This window comes from Myxocyprinus asiaticus, chromosome 29 (assembly GCF_019703515.2).
Source record: "Myxocyprinus asiaticus isolate MX2 ecotype Aquarium Trade chromosome 29, UBuf_Myxa_2, whole genome shotgun sequence".
Taxonomy (NCBI): domain Eukaryota; kingdom Metazoa; phylum Chordata; class Actinopteri; order Cypriniformes; family Catostomidae; genus Myxocyprinus; species Myxocyprinus asiaticus.
In genome coordinates, this window is record NC_059372.1 from 14,419,636 (window position 1) to 14,435,992 (window position 16,357).

The 16,357-nt window shown below is 37.6% G+C and overlaps 1 protein-coding gene across 1 annotated transcript in view; it reads left to right on the plus strand.

The window, feature by feature from the left end:
- LOC127419895 (plexin-A2-like) overlaps positions 1-16,357 on the plus strand; it is a 318,335-nt gene that overhangs the window by 120,006 nt on the left and 181,972 nt on the right. The gene's annotated exons all lie outside the window — the stretch shown is intronic.

Sequence of the window (16,357 nt, forward strand, 5' to 3'; positions counted from 1 at the left end):
CCCATTTCTCTGTCTCTTTCTCTCTCTGTCTCTCTTATTGGCTATAATGAAATAAGTGTCAGTGAATGCTCTTTAAATGTCTCTTTAAAGGTGAACTGTGTAGTTTTTTCAATGTTAAAATACTTTCTTTTATCCCAGCTTTAAATGTATGTAACCCATCTGTAGGTGGATTCCCCCAAAAACTGTAAGCACTGTCTGTGGCTTTCCTGACATAGCAACATTATTTCATCCAAGGCGTTAGTTTGGGGCGGGTTTTCTGTTTGGCCAGCCAATGTCAAATGGGAGAGTGTTTGAGAAACCTGTTTCAAAACCTCTAACTACACATTATTTCAATATAAATGTATAGCTTATAAAGAAACACTTTATTATTAACTAGTATACTGGATAACGTAGCAGCAAAATTAACAGTAATTCCAGTCTTCAAGTCTTCAGTAGAAAAGAAACCAGTGTTTTATTTTTGCCTTTTTCTTTTCTTCTTTCCCCCCCCCCCCCCCAAAAATGTTTCAACTTGCATCTGGACATTAAAGGATTCAGATCTCTTTTTTGTTCAATTTAGTTGTAAGACATCAGTCCACTTTTCATTCCCACAGTCATTTTTTGGAACCCATTCAACTTAAATATTGTTATAAATTGTAAACAAATACTAATGATGACAATAATAATAATAAATATAGCTGCAAGCAGCAATACAGGGGTCAAGCCAGTTATCGGCAGCATGAGCAGCGAAAGAAGCATCATGACACATTTTAAGTTAGAATTCTGATGAATGCTGTAGGAGTTAAAGATATATATATATATATAATGTATATACAGTGGTGTGAAAAAGTGTTTGCCCCCTTCCTGATTTCTTATTTATTTGCATGTTTGTCACATTTAAATGTTTCAGATCATCAAACAAGTTTAAATATTAGTCAAAGATAACACAAGTAAACACAAAATGCAGTTTTTAAATGAAGGTTGTTATTATTAAGGGAAAACAAAATCCAAACCTACATGGCCCTGTGTGAAAAAGTGTTTGCCCCACCTGTTAAAACATAACTGTGGTTTATCACACCTGAGTTCAATTTCTCTAGCCACACCCAGGCCTGATTACTGCCACACCTGTTCTCAATCAAGAAATCACTTAAATAGGACCTGCCTGACAAAGTGAAGTAGACCAAATGATCTTCAAAAGCTAGACATCATGCCGAGATCCAAAGAAATTCAGGAACAAATGAGAAAGAAAGTAATTGAGATCTATCAGTCTGGAAAAGGTTATAAAGCCATTTCTAAAGCTTTGGGACTCCAGAGAACCACAGTGAGAGCCATTATCCACAAATGGCGAAAACATGGAACAGTGGTGAACCTTCCCAGGAGTGGCCGGCCAACCAAAATTACCCCAAGAGCGCAGCGACGACTCTTCCAAGAGGTCACAAAAGACCCCACAACAACATCCAAAGAACTGCAGGCCTCACTTGCCTCAGTTAAGGTCAGTGTTCATGACTCCACCATAAGAAAGAGACTGGGAAAAAATGGCCTGCATGGCAGAGTTCCAAGACGAAAACCACTGCTGAGCAAAAAGAACATTAAGGCTCGTCTCATTTTTGCCAGAAAACATCTTGATGATCCCCAAGACTTTTGGGAAAATACTCTGTGGACTGACGAGACAAAAGTTGAACTTTTTGGAAGGTGTGTGTCCCATTACATCTGGCGTAAAAGTAACACCGCATTTCAGAAAAAGAACATCATACCAACAGTAAAATGTGGTGGTAGTGTGATGGTCTGGGGCTGTTTTGCTGCTTCAGGACCTGGAAGACTTGCTGTGATAAATGGAACCATGAATTCTGCTGTCTACCAAAAAATCCTGAAGGAGAATGTCCGGCCATCTGTTCGTGACCTCAAGCTGAAGCGAACTTGGGTTCTGCAGCAGGACAATGATCCAAAACACACCAGCAAGTCCACCTCTGAATGGCTGAAGAAAAACAAAATGAAGACTTTGGAGTGGCCTAGTCAAAGTCCTGACCTGAATCCTATTGAGATGCTCTGGCATGACCTTAAAAAGGCAGTTCATGCTCGAAAACCCTCCAATGTGGCTGAATTACAACAATTCTGCAAAGATGAGTGGGCCAAAATTCCTCCACAGCGCTGTAAAAGACTCATTGCAAGTTATCGCAAACGCTTGATTGCAGTTGTTGCTGCTAAGGGTGGCCCAACCAGTTATTAGGTTTAGGGGGCAATCACTTTTTCACACAGGGCCATGTAGGTTTGGATTTTGTTTTCCCTTAATAATAACAACCTTCATTTAAAAACTGCATTTTGTGTTTACTTGTGTTATCTTTGACTAATATTTAAACTTGTTTGATGATCTGAAACATTTAAGTGTGACAAACATGCAAATAAATAAGAAATCAGGAAGGGGGCAAACACCTTTTCACACCACTGTATGTGTTTGTGTATATATATATATATATATATATATATAAACATCTATGGTCATGCTTCTCAAGATACACCACCGTTCTATTTGCATGTACTAGTTGCACATTAAAATCTCTATCATCGGGAGAACAAAAGTGCTTGCTTTTTTGGCTATTAATACATTGATAAAGAGCGTTTACTCAAGGTTGTGCAGAGGGTGTTGTGCAACATTGAGTGAATTTATAAAATTAAATACAGAACTGCAATTTTTTCAAATATTTATTTTGATTCTGTAATTATTTTCTTGTATTTTTTGATAAGTGTTCTTGTTTTACTACAGCTAATGTTTTTGCCTTTGAACACTTTTTGATTATGTTTTGTATTTTGTGACAGTGATGCTGATTTCAATACATAATTTAAACAAAAATATATCTTTTGATTATTCCCATGACATTAACTTAATTGAAAACAATTTGTCTAATTGATTGAAATATTTCAAGCAAGCACATTTAGCCAATTTTTACTACAGGGCATCCAGAATTCACAATGAACCCCCAGGGCAAGGTCCTAAAATATTTTCATTTTACTAAGCAAATACAACAGCCTTAATTCCTATTTGGTGTTTTTTATACATTTGTTACTTTCAAATTTGTTTGTGAAACAATTCTAAACAACAAAAATCTATTTGCTAATATTTTCAGGCGTGGTCTGCAAATAATCAGCAGATTTCAATTTCATGTTGACTGGACAAATGTTATAGGAGTAATAGCAACAACAAAACGTTTACATAAAATCAAATCATGGCCAACCATGGTATTATTGTTCTCTGCATGACCCACACAATCTAACAAGACCAGTCTCACAAAAATGCAAACATAAAGCCTCAAGTCCATTTTGGTGTGCTCAATGTCAAATTTGTTGATGATTGGCCAATGGCTGCCATGTTTCTCAATATATGCAACTGTCCTCATGATCAATGATAGTAACTCCCACAAAGACACTGCATGCAAATTTTGAAATTAACCGGACCAATGTTTCTATATTTAGAGCCACTTTCATATTGTTCCCTGTTATAGCGCCACCAAATGGCCAAACCCCACAACTTTTTCTGTGTGTTCTCAGGTTGAGCCCTTAAGTGTGTCAAGTTTGGTGAAAATATCTAATTTCACTTAAGAGTTATATCAGTTTATGTAAAAGCAGAGACCACTTTTAAAATTCATCGGCCTGTTTTTGGCATTTATGAGCAAAATTTTGTTCACTTTTATCTTAAGAAATGTACTAATGACGCTTCTTATTTTGGTGGTTTTGTTCCGATTGGATGAACGGTTTTGAAGCAATTCGCTAAAGTAGTTTCAGAACTATTTTTGAAGTGGCAACAGGCCATAAGGCAAACCATAGCAAATATGATATTGTTGCACTCGGCAAGTCCTCCCAAACATAACGAGACCATTCCTGTGAAAATAGACCAACGCCACTAAAAGTTATAAGCTCACAAAATTCTCAGGCATCTTCACATACAAAGTTTCGTAATGATACGCCAATGCGTTCATAAAATAGAGCATTTTGCGACAAAATTCAAAATGGCTGACACCCAAAATGGCCGACATGGGAAAATTGGGTATCGTTTGACCCGGAATGTTTTACTGGCCAAAGCGTTCAAGAGTTATAAACCAAAATAGCCATTTTTGCTATCTCCTGGCAAAATACTGCAGGTGACTTCAAGGCATGATGGCGATAACACATACAATGTTTTGTCACAATCCATCAAAGTGTTGCGGAGATACAGCATGAAGTCCATTTTGGTATGCTCGCCGTCAACTTCGTGAAGCCATTTCTCAGGAACGATTTCAAACATAGAAATAAAAAGTGATAACTTTTGTGAGTTTGTGTCAACAGCAGCACCATTTACTAACGCGCTGGCTCTGTACATACTATATATTTACTTATTAAACACAGCCTTTTGTGAATCACTGAGCTATCGCACGTCATTAAATGGCTTTGAATAAAATGCACGAGTCATATGAATTGCTTTAATGGTGTTTTTATGGTTCTTTTATGTCCTTTTTGGAGCTTGACAGTAATGAACATGACTAACACTCAGTATCGGATTTGGATCGGGCTCGTCGGACCAATACCCGATCCGTCTAAAAGCTTCAGTATCGGAGCCGATACGATCCAGGTATCGGATCTTTGCATCCCTGATTTATACAATTCTGTTTGGTGACACTAATAGCATTGAAAATACATCTTTCAAAGTCAACTTTAATGTACACTCACTGAGCACTTTATTAGGAACACCTGTGCACGTACTTATTCATGTGATTAACTAATCAGCCAATTGTATGGCAGCAGTGCAATGCATAAAATCATGCAGATACGGGTCAGAAGCTTCAGTTAATGTTCACATAAACTATCAGAATGGGGAAAACATTTTATCTCAGTGATTTCGACCGTGGCATGATTGTTGGTGCCAGATGGGCTGGTTTGTGTTTTTCTGTAACTGCTGATCTCCTGGGATTTTCACACGCAGCAGTCTCTAGAGTTTTCTCAGAATGGTGCCAAAAACAAAAGACATCAAGTGAGTGACAGTTCTGTGGATGGAAATGCTTTGTTGATGAGAGGGGTCAACGGAGAATGACCAGACTGGTTCAAGCTGTCAGAAAGGCTACGGTAACTCAGATAACCACTCTGTACAATTGTAGTGAGCTGAATAGCATCTCGGAATGCACAACACGTTGAACCCTGAGGCAGATGGGCTACAACCATTGTGTTCCTAATAAAGTGCTATGTGAGTGTAGATACCATGAAGTGTAAAGATAATAAACAAACAAACTTTATATACCAGTCCCAGGCAAGTTGAATTCTTGGCTTCTGTCCACTTCTCTTAGATGTGGAAATGCTTATTACTAATAAGATAACTGTGGTTTTACCCCAGTGGATTTGAATGGACATGGTGTTTGTATCAGTTTCCACAAGCAGTTGACGTGTTTTATTATTATTATTTCCAAAAATGAGCATGCATTCAGTTCAGTTTCACTGTACTCGTAAAATTACAGCCTACTAACTTGCAATACAATATGATTGTTCTCCAGGGAAGAAATTCGAACCATTTGCACTGTTTTCCCTGCAACTTTAGATTCCATTCACTTCATTATCCACTTCAGTGGAGGGAGAACGCCAGAGAGATGCATTATGCTCATGCTTTGAGTTTTGTTACCGCAAACGTTTTTAAAGTTGCTTTGATAGCGTGTTCGTTGTTATCTGTCTATCGATATTACCTTTACCCCAGCGGTCCTGAGCTTCATAGTTGTCATAACCAATTGTGTTATCACTCTTGGTCGTTTTGTTTCCTCTGATCAGTTCATATGCTCAAACTCCCCTCAGCCTCAACTTTCTTCTGCTTTTAAATGCACATTGGGGGTTCTGATCTTGACTATTGACAATTATCTCTGATGTTTGGTGATAATTTGTGGTGGGCTTCTACATCAAGCTGTGTTATTTTGGGTGTCTATTTTGTTTTGATTTGAAGGCAGTTGGATTTCTTCAACAGTTGAAATCAATGACGTTCTTAATACATATTATTGGTCTTATTTTGAAAGACTTGCTAATATTGTGTAACTTGATCTGCCTCTAAAATAAGTTAAATTTTTGGTGTCATTGATGTCATTTTTCAACCACTTCCATCCAACCACCTGTCACGTAGAGACCACTTTTCATAATTCAGTCCATTCCCTAAAGATACAATCAAGTCCCCCAAAACACAAAATCCCGTTTTACTCAGAAATCCAGACGTAAAATGGGTTGCAACAGCAGTTTAATCTTGACTTTAAATTGTCTATCCAATATTTGCCCTATGATCTGTGTCTTTGAAAGAAAGATGTATTATGTTCACAGTCAGTGTTGAGTCTTAAATAGCTTCTTGGTTTTTAATGGTGTATACTAATTTGTCTACACAGGCAGCAGTTTATTTTTACATGCAGTTTTTACACCGCTTTAATACTCTTTTTATGGGTTGTGCTGAAGTGTTGCAAATGAGAGGGGCTTTATAGTTTGTGTTTACATTATTTTTCTCCTCCACAAGGAATTAATGGGACACCCAAACTTAGAGTATACACTCTGCCAGCAGTCCTGAGTCGGATACTTCATCCTTCCCTAAGCAAGGGCTGGAATACATATCAGGTCCAGTAAATTTGGATAAAGCCATCAAGAACACAATAAAATCCATAATAGAGGCTGTAACAGGAAGTCTAAACACTATTTGTCTCATTCCAAGCTAAATTTAGCCTCACTAAGCATACCTGTTATTCCGAAAGGTCTCACAACTAAGGAGCTGTTGTATGTATTCCAAAAGGCCCAACACACTGTTGACGAAACTCTGTGAGAGAGAGGAAACCTCATTGAGGAATTCAACTGTGTAATAAATCTTAATGCAGAACAGGCTGGGCCAATTAAGTGCAGAAAAACATCATATAACCACTGGTTCAACATTAGTTTTACCTCAAACTCGTTTTCAATGAGCTCACTTGGACACAATCCACCAGTTTGGCCGTGGTTCTGTTGTTTTAAGGCTTCTCTAAATATAGCCGGCTGCTGGCTGCCCATTGTTGCGAGACTGCATGTTGGCATTTTTTAGTAATTAGGGATATTTTTGATCATGTTTCACCACAGATCCTCTTTTTCAGTTCTGTTTTCTGTAACCTGCAGGAAAAAGCTTGTGTGGTTTATATGGGTTTCAAACCGAGGTCAAGTTATATCAATGCAGTGTTCTTGTTGGTGAAATTCTTAGGAAGTTTATCAATGACCTGATATTTGGACTTTGAGAAGTATTTCAAGCGTTCCACATGAGGCAAGGCATTTGTTTTATCTAAATGCCAAAATATCAATTAAAAATGACATGGATATGTTTCTGGAACAGATATGACTTTGGGTTTTCACTGTTGAGAGAATTTCCCTCAAGTATAATGCCACACTGTAAGTTTCAAGACCTCTGGTTATTTGACACTTAAAGGGTTAGTTCACCCAAAAATGTAATTCTCATATTGAAACAGATCAATGTTTAAATCCTTTTTTACTTTAAATTCTCCTCCCTGCTCAGTAGGTGGCAATATGCACAGAGAAGAATGTGAATCGCCAAAAACAAAAGAAGAATGAAGTTAAAGTAAAAGTGGAGATTTATAGTGAAAAATTACTCAAATATTGATCTGTTTATTACTCACATCTATCATATTGCTTCAGAAGATATGGATTTAACCACTGGAGTCCTATGGATTACTTTTATCCTGCCTTTATTTGCTTTTGGACCTTCAAAGTTCTGGCCACCGTTCACTTTGGACCATTGTATGGGCTTACAGAGCTGAGATATTCTTCTAAAAATCTTAGTTTGTGTTCAGCAGAAGAGAGAATGTCATACACATCTGGGATGTCATGAGGCTGAGTAAATGATGAGATCATTTTCATTTTTAGGTGAACTATCCCTTTAATATAAATATGTTGTTCTTGGGTTATGTGGTGTATTTTACTATTAAATTACTTTTGTTTTGTTTTTGGTGGTTACATATCTATTGATTTGAGTCTTGTAATTGAACATGATAAGGTTATATTTTGTCGGTTGACAAATCAATAATTGGAGTGGGGGGTGGGGGGGGTTGAGTATTATTATTTTATCTGACTTTAAATAAAACACCTGCCTTCCACTGTCACAGGTTTTGTGAATACTGTAAATTTAGATCATGTCTGAGTATAACGTTCTTTTTGTGCTTTATTTTAGTGTTTTTAAAGAAAATTTATAGTTGGGAAAAAGCCATCTGGTGCTCAGGAAGTTGGCTCAGTTTGTTACAGTACAAACTTGTTAAAGAACATTAAAGAAACCTTCACACATTGTGTTAAAAAACAAGTTTTAATAAGACAACATGATTAGGTGTTGATTTGGTCCTTAGTGTCTATGCATTTTATGTTTTCCTGTGTACTGTACGGAAAACGTATATGCGTATATTAGTTTCAAAATGTTCCAGTGTTCTTAGCATAATGAGCTTCACATGTAAACCAGTCTAATTAAATGTTCCCTCTGTATAGTTACACTAAATGCACCCCAGCATTAATATACTGTACTTAACATGGTCAGAGTCAAAGTATCCACTCTTGCACGCTTTCTGTTTCTCTCTCTCTGTCCCTGAGAGGTTGAAATCTGCTTTAGTGCTCAAGTGCGTCTGGATAGAAAGTGACACATGGCGCTAGCGGTCTGTAACATATGCGTTATGGGAGATAGTGTTGTACTACAGCAACAAGAACAAAAGAGCCTGTTTTCCACTGCTAGAAACCATCAGAGAGAGGGAGAGGGAAAGAGAGAGAGAGAAAGCTTGCTGACATCCGAATTCTTCAAGCTGACACAGGTGATGGATTAGATGTGTTATCCAGGTGGACCGGGGCTCAGAAAAATCTCTCAGAAAGGGAGAGAGGTGATGGCTGGGGGGGTTACTACTGCATACAGCAGACCTGAAATATCCCTCTCCACCTCACCCCATATACAGGAAGAGAGAGAGAGAAAAAAAGAATCCTTTAAAGAGTTCCTGGTGGTTATTGTTGTTGACTTGTAACTAACTTGCAGCAAATAAAACACTGTTACCAAAAAAGACTGGGAATGTGTTTGTGAGGGGCTGAAATATTTTAGGGCTGAAATATACTCTACGCAAGTACATGAAAGCAGATGAAAGCGCTTGGCCACCGCATTGCCAACACATGATACGTTTGAACATGCTTAATGTGCATTCTTGTGTTTCTGTGGGGGGAACAAACCTCAGTACTCAAGGGGGCGATAGAGTTACTTTCAAAAGTATGTGCCATTAAACTGGATGTTTTATTATTCAGGCAAGTTGCTATAAATATTTAGACTTTAACTTTGAGTAGTTGAGTTGAAAGAGAAAACTCACCATAGAAGCGAACCTTTCACACTAATCCCGCTATAGTGCCCTGTGGTGATGTGGGTGTGGACAAGCGACGTCCGTGGAGAGTGAGGCCGGGAGAGGAAGAATGGTAAGGATTGACACCTGTGGGAAATTGTCTCTAACAGCTGTTCTGTGTTTCAGTGAGAGATGGAGAGGGATAAAAAGAGTGTCCAGACTGCCAGAGGGGAGAGAGAGAGTTTTGTGTGTGTTGCTGAAAAGCAAACAGTGTGTATTAGACTAAAAAATGTGTGTACAATAAAAAGCTTACGTGGATTGTTTACCCGGCTCCTGCTTCCTCCTTCACAAAATAGCAAGAGATCTGTCACATACCCCTTGCAGCAATGTTGAGAATGCAATCGCGTAGTTGTGTTGTGTTATGAATTGCAGTCTGACACATTTCAGAATGAAACGACACATGAAATCGAGCTCGAGTTGCAAGATGTGTCTGCGTTCACATACTTGCGTAGAGTGTTACGGCCCTTAGACTTAGCTTTGAAGACTTGACACTTGACTTGGGCATGTGACAAAATATAAAGACTTAAGACTGTACTAAGACTTGACCTTGAAATACTAGAGACCTAACTTGAGACTCGACTTGGCTTTGAAAGACAAGACTTGACTTGGACTTGTAAGACTAATAGTTGACCTAAGCTTGGCCTTGAAAGACTTGAGACTTGACTTAGACTTGGCTTTGAAAGACAAGATTTGACTTGGACTCGTAACAAAAGACTAAGACCTGACACTCGACTTAGACTTGGGTTTGAAAGAGAAGACTTGACTTGGACTCATAACAAAAGACTTAATACTTGACTTAGACTTGGCCTGGAAAGACTTGAAACTTGCCTTGGACTCGTGACAAAAGACTTGAGACTCAATATAGACTTGACTTTGAATAACTATTTTGCTCTGAATGGAGGCATTCTACATCCAGATTCCCGTACTAAAATATATGATGAGTAGGGCTGGGTAAAAATATCAATTTTCTGATGCATTGTGATCTTCATTTGAATGAAATTGATTCTTAAATCCCCAAATCTGTCTTTTACTCTATGCGCAACCCTCTACACAATGAGAGGAAACAGTATTGTTTTTTAGCACGTGTTCAACAAATCAATGTAAATACTTTTTGCATGTAAACCATAAACGTAACACAATACAGTTTAATATACGCAATATTATATCATATATATTGATAGAAAACATGGATATGTTCATTTTAAAAAATCTCAAATGTGACCAAAATGATGAAAAACTAATACAATATTTTAAAGTATTTAAGTTTATTTTAAGTAACATTTATATTTTTGTAATGTACCTAGTTAGAAGGTCCCATGTATAATTAATAACAGCATTAGCTGAAAGAGAATTTCTTTCATATGTCAGCAAAAAGGACTTTATAACTGAGCTTTTGAATCAGAATCGAATCGGGAAATCTGTATCAATACCCAGACCTAATGATGAGCATACCTGACAAGAAATTACTCTCTGATCAAGTTCCCTTGGTCACAAGCCGTACTTGTCTATGACCAGTACAACAGATTTAGGAAAAGTTGAGGGTCAGGTTGGCCTTATTTTGACAGTTAACCTTTTCAGTTAGTGTGACCCCTTCCTTACTGGATAAGTGATGACATTTGACCTGTGAGAACAGCCAATTTTGAGGTACCCCCTTTATTGTAATTGGAATCAGGGTGTGCAGGTGGCAAAGGAGTCTCTCTTGCTCTGTATCTCTCTGTCTCGACATTCTGCACAAGCCTACCCATTTAAAATGGATTACGGCAGATCTGAGATAGGCTACAGGACAGATTACTCTGTCAGTCTGAGTTCTGTCTCTGCCTCTCTCTTACAGTATATTTAAACAAGGACATTCATTGTGTACAAGTCCCTTGGTGTCTTGAAAATTATCTTCAAAAGGTCTGCACTTTTCATTGCCTTTTATTGCGAATAAAGAAAGAATAATACATATGGGAAATGGATTTAGATTTTCTTCAGTTCCTTTTCGGCTTTGATCGCTCATGTGTAGTGTGGTTGAGAGGTTATCGATAAAATTAGAGAAGAGTGTATATATTGTTGCGGCAGGTCTTTGAACAGGTTTATGTTTCATTTGGTAGGTGCTTTGTGTAGAAATTAAATTACACTCTTTTTCTTTTATGCCATTTCTTTCGTAATTATTGCAAGCAAAAATTGGATTGTGAAAGAATTGCATTGTGAAAGTTGTATCAGAGTACCTGTTCAACATGCTAACAGGATAATGGCTGTGTTTGGAATGGAATACTATTGTACGGCTTACTGCATACTCCATAGTATATACTGTATGCCTTTTATTTGTTTTTAATTAGTATGTAAAATTATGCTTCCAGTGATAAATATCAAGAACACATTTAATACAGTGAGTTGCATACAGCTTATTCTTAAAAACAATAAAAATGGAAGTTCAAGTTGAGTGTTGCACTGTGCGACAGTACAGATGTGTGTGTTTAAAAATTATGGTTTGTATTCACTACATTTTAAGTACAGGAGGAGTTACTGTAGTTTGCATGAATAATCAAAAATAGGTTATTTGCAAAACTAGGTGCCCTAAAGTTTCTTGCTGATGTGGTTGTGTACACTTATAGTAGAGCGCACATTCTAACACAGTGTTAGACTGAGTGTCCAACTGAGTGTTTTTTGCGGTATGTTGTCATGTTAAACAGGTAGAGCATTTCAATATGAGTCTGGTATCTCTTCAAGTGGTTTTCTTGCACACTTACATTCTCACTTCAAAAGCATCCTGTTGGCATGAGCATGTAGCTGAAAGTGTCCAACGGTCTCTGTAATTCCTCATACAAATACAAACACACACAGCATGCATAGAAATAAAGCACACATTCAAAATATGCATGTATAGAGTACCTCTATTCACTAACCTTTAAAGCCATATATTTAAAAATGAATATTTAACCCTACAGAGCTGTTTATATAAAATATGATACACAGCGTTTGATGGCTCCTGTTTCATTCTCTGTTCAAGCTGATGAGCCAAATAACCTATAGTATGTAAGTTTCACATGTTTATGGCATCATCTAGTGGTTATTTGTGAAAAAAAAAAGTGGTTTCTGTGTTTATATCGATCTATTTAAAATGAAAGAAAATTGTTTTTGTTTGTTTTGTTTAGTTTTCAGGGTTTTTTTTAATTTTTTTTATTTATATATATATATATATATATATATATATATATATATATATATATATATATATATATATAATGTTTCTACCATGCCAGTAAAGTGTCTCTGATCTTGATAAAGAGGGCAGATTAAAGCAAAATGACAAGTAAGATTAATAGAGATGGAAATGAGGAACACTCTCACTTCCTGTTGGGTCAGCAGAGCTCATCAAACATTATTTTATTTTATTCCACTTCCTGTTAGGGCACCTGACATAAAAAATTATGACATTGTAAGATTTTGTGATTCATTTTATTTTTTTCCACTTCCTGATGGTTCACCTGACATCATCAAACCCACATATAATGAATAGTGCACCAGGAACAGTTATTTATCATTAGTCTCAAGCACAGGAATATATTCCTCTCTCTTTTACCTGTAGCAGGACTTTGATTTATTGTCAGAGCAGTATATCTCTTGCTGACAGCAACATAGGACACTTTTGGCCACAAACAAATGCACATTAAGACACAATCTAATACAGACACATGTGCAACATGGGTGAAACTGCACAAAACCAACATGATGTTATGTGATTGAGAGTTTGTGTTGTATAGTTCTGCGTGGGAGAGAGCTTCAGAGGCGCTGAAAGAGAAAGACAGCTGCACTTCCACTTGAGCCAAAGGGACGACTGCCATCTATAATGTACATATGGGATCGAGGGAGAAAGAAAGAGAGGGTGTGCCAGTAATGAAGAACTAATGAGCAAATGTTGCAGAAGAATGAAAAGAGAAGACAGAGACAGAGAAAACAATATCAATATAGAGTGAATGAGGCACAATCCAAGGGAGAGGTGAACATCAGATCATGGGAAGGAAGAAAGAGAAAATGAAAACAGAGGAAATGTTAAAAGAAGAGATTCCTTTTTTCCAGAAATCAACAACAAAGAACAGAGGAGGATAGTGCAACAGATAAACCCATCTACAAAGGAATTCTACTTTTACAATAACAATCCACATCCCTACCACAGTATTTCTGCCTGATGGCTTTTAAGTTCCCTGCAGGACCAGTGAACACAACATTTACCTCCACAACCAGAATGCCAAACCCACTTCCTATGTTCTTCAAAGTGCCCTCTGCGGGGTAGTGGACATACGGTTCTCCGTGACATAAGGTCCCTGCGGTGCGCACCGGGTCTTTTCAGGGTCACACTCAGCCGAGCAGTAGAAGGCGGGTCTTGTTGACTGGCTGACATGTTTTATGTATGAACACATTTACAGTTAAGGCAGGACGGTGGCGTGCTGTAAATGTCAGTTTAGTGGATTGGGAGTCTGCCTTTCACAGATGGTTTTAACATTCGCCGGAGTGGACTAATGGTTGAACAGGGCTTTAGTGTGGCATGAACATGTAGCATTTGAGATTTTTTCCTGCCTGTGCTCTGGGCCTGAGTAACATTGCTGTTAATAAGTAGGGGAATATTGCAGCTTACATATGATTTGATGTTAAAGTGATATATAGATCTGATGGAAATTATAGTAGTTGCTACACTTAGGAAGTGCCTAAAAACTTGATATGTGTCAAATATGTCAAAGCGAAGACTTGTGATTTCGAGCTGGATTTTTTTATGTCTTTAAAAATATTTAAAGATAGAACAACATTTTACTAAGAACTAAGTCTTCTGATCATTACACTATTCCTCTGCGGCTGCCTGTGTCTTTGAATGGCTTTTGGTCTGTTCTTCCGTCCCGCTGGATCTTTGTTAGGGTTGTCCTCTGCCTCCTCATCTGTTCTGTTGTAAAGTACTAACTAGACAGACGCGTGACCTAGAACTGACCCTGGTCAGACACACCCACTCCATGCTGGACAGATAAAATGTGTCTAGTTCTTTTCGATTGTATGATGGAGGCGGGTTAAGGCAGTGAGCGGAGACACTTACATGTTATACCTGTGCAGTCAATTAGTTTTTCATTGATATTATTGTTCTGTGATGCCCTGTGCCCTGATCAAAAACCCTTTGACATTTAAAGATGATTTTCAGTTTCATTTCCATTATACAGCTATATATATATATATATATATATACACACTGGCAGCCAAAAGCTGGAATAATGTTCAGATTTTGCTGTTTCTGAAGGAAATTGGTACTTTAATTCACCAACATGGCATTCAACTGATCACAAAGTATAGTCAGGACATTACTGATGTAAAAAAAACAACAACAAAAAAAAAAACAGCACAATCACTATTTGAAAAAAGTAATTTTTGATCAAACCTAGACAGACCCCATTTCCAGCAGCCAACACTCCAACACCTTATCCTTGAGTTATCATGCTAAATTGCTAATATGGTACTAGAAAATCACTTGCCATTATATTAAACACAGCTGAAAACTATTTGGTTCATTAAATGAAGCTTAACATTGTCTTTGTGTTTGTTTTTGAGTTGCCACTGTATGCAATAGACTGGCATGTCTTAAGGTCAATAGTAGGTCAAACATGGCAAAAAAGAAACACCTTTCTCTAGAAACTCATCAGTCAATCATTGTGTTGAGGAATGAAGGCTATACAATGCTTGAAATTGCCAAAAAAAAAAAAAAAACCTGAAGATTTCATACAAAGGTGTACACTACAGTCTTCAAAGACAAAGGACAACTGGCTCTAACAAGGACAGAAAGAGATGTGGAAGGCCAGACGTTCAACTAAACAAGAGGATAAGTACATCAGAGTCTCTAGTTTGAGAAATAGACGCCTCACATGTCCTCAGCTGACAGCTTCACTGAATTCTACCCCCTCAACATCAGTTTCATGTACAACAGTAAATAGAAGACTCAGGGTGCAGGTCTTATGGGAAGAACTGCAAAGAAAAAGCCACTTTTGAAACAGAAAAATAAAAATGAAAGGTTAGAGTGGGCAAAGAAACACAGACATTGGACAGCAGATAATTGGAAAAGAGTGTTATGGATCTTAACCCCATTGAGCTTTTGTGGGATCAGCTAGACAGTAAGGTGCATGAGAAGTACCCAACAAGACAGCCACATCTATGACAAGTGCTACAGGAAGTGCGGGGTGAAATGTCACCTGAGTATATGGACAGACCGACAGCTAGAATGACAAGGATCTGCAAAGCTGTCATTGCTGCACGTGGAGGATTTTTTGATGAGAACTCTTTTGAAGAAGTATAAGTAAAAATATAATTTTTAACAGTAAAAATGTCAAATTGTAATAGTAATTTTTCATGTTATTAATATCCTGACTATACATTGTGATCAGTTGAATGCCACTTTGGTGAATAAAAGTACCAATTTCATTCCATAAGAGCAAAATCTGTAAATTATTCAAAATTTTTGGCCGCCAGTGTATATATATATATATATATGTATATATACACTGATCAGCCACAACATTAAAACCACCTGCTTAATATTGTGTAGGTCCCCCTCATGCTGCAAAAACAGTGCAAACCCGCATCTCAGAGTAGCATTCTGAGATGCTATTCTTCTCACCACAATTGTACAGAGCGGTTATCTGAGTTGACTTTGTCAGTTCGAACCAGTCTGGCCATTCTCTGTTGACCTCTCTCATCAACAAGGCATTTCTGTTCACAGAACTGCCCCTCACTGAATGATTTTTTGTTTTTGGCACCATTCAGAGTAAATTCTAGAGACTGTTGTGTGTGAAAATCCCAGGAGATCAGCAGTTACAGAAATACTCAAACCAGCCCGTCTGGCACCAACAATCATCCATGCAATTATCTAATCAGCCAATCTTGTGGCAGCAGTGCAGTGCATAAAATCATGGAGATACGGGTCGGGAGCTTCAGTTAATGTTCACATCTACCATCAGAATCGAGAAACAATGTGATCTCAGTGATTTGGA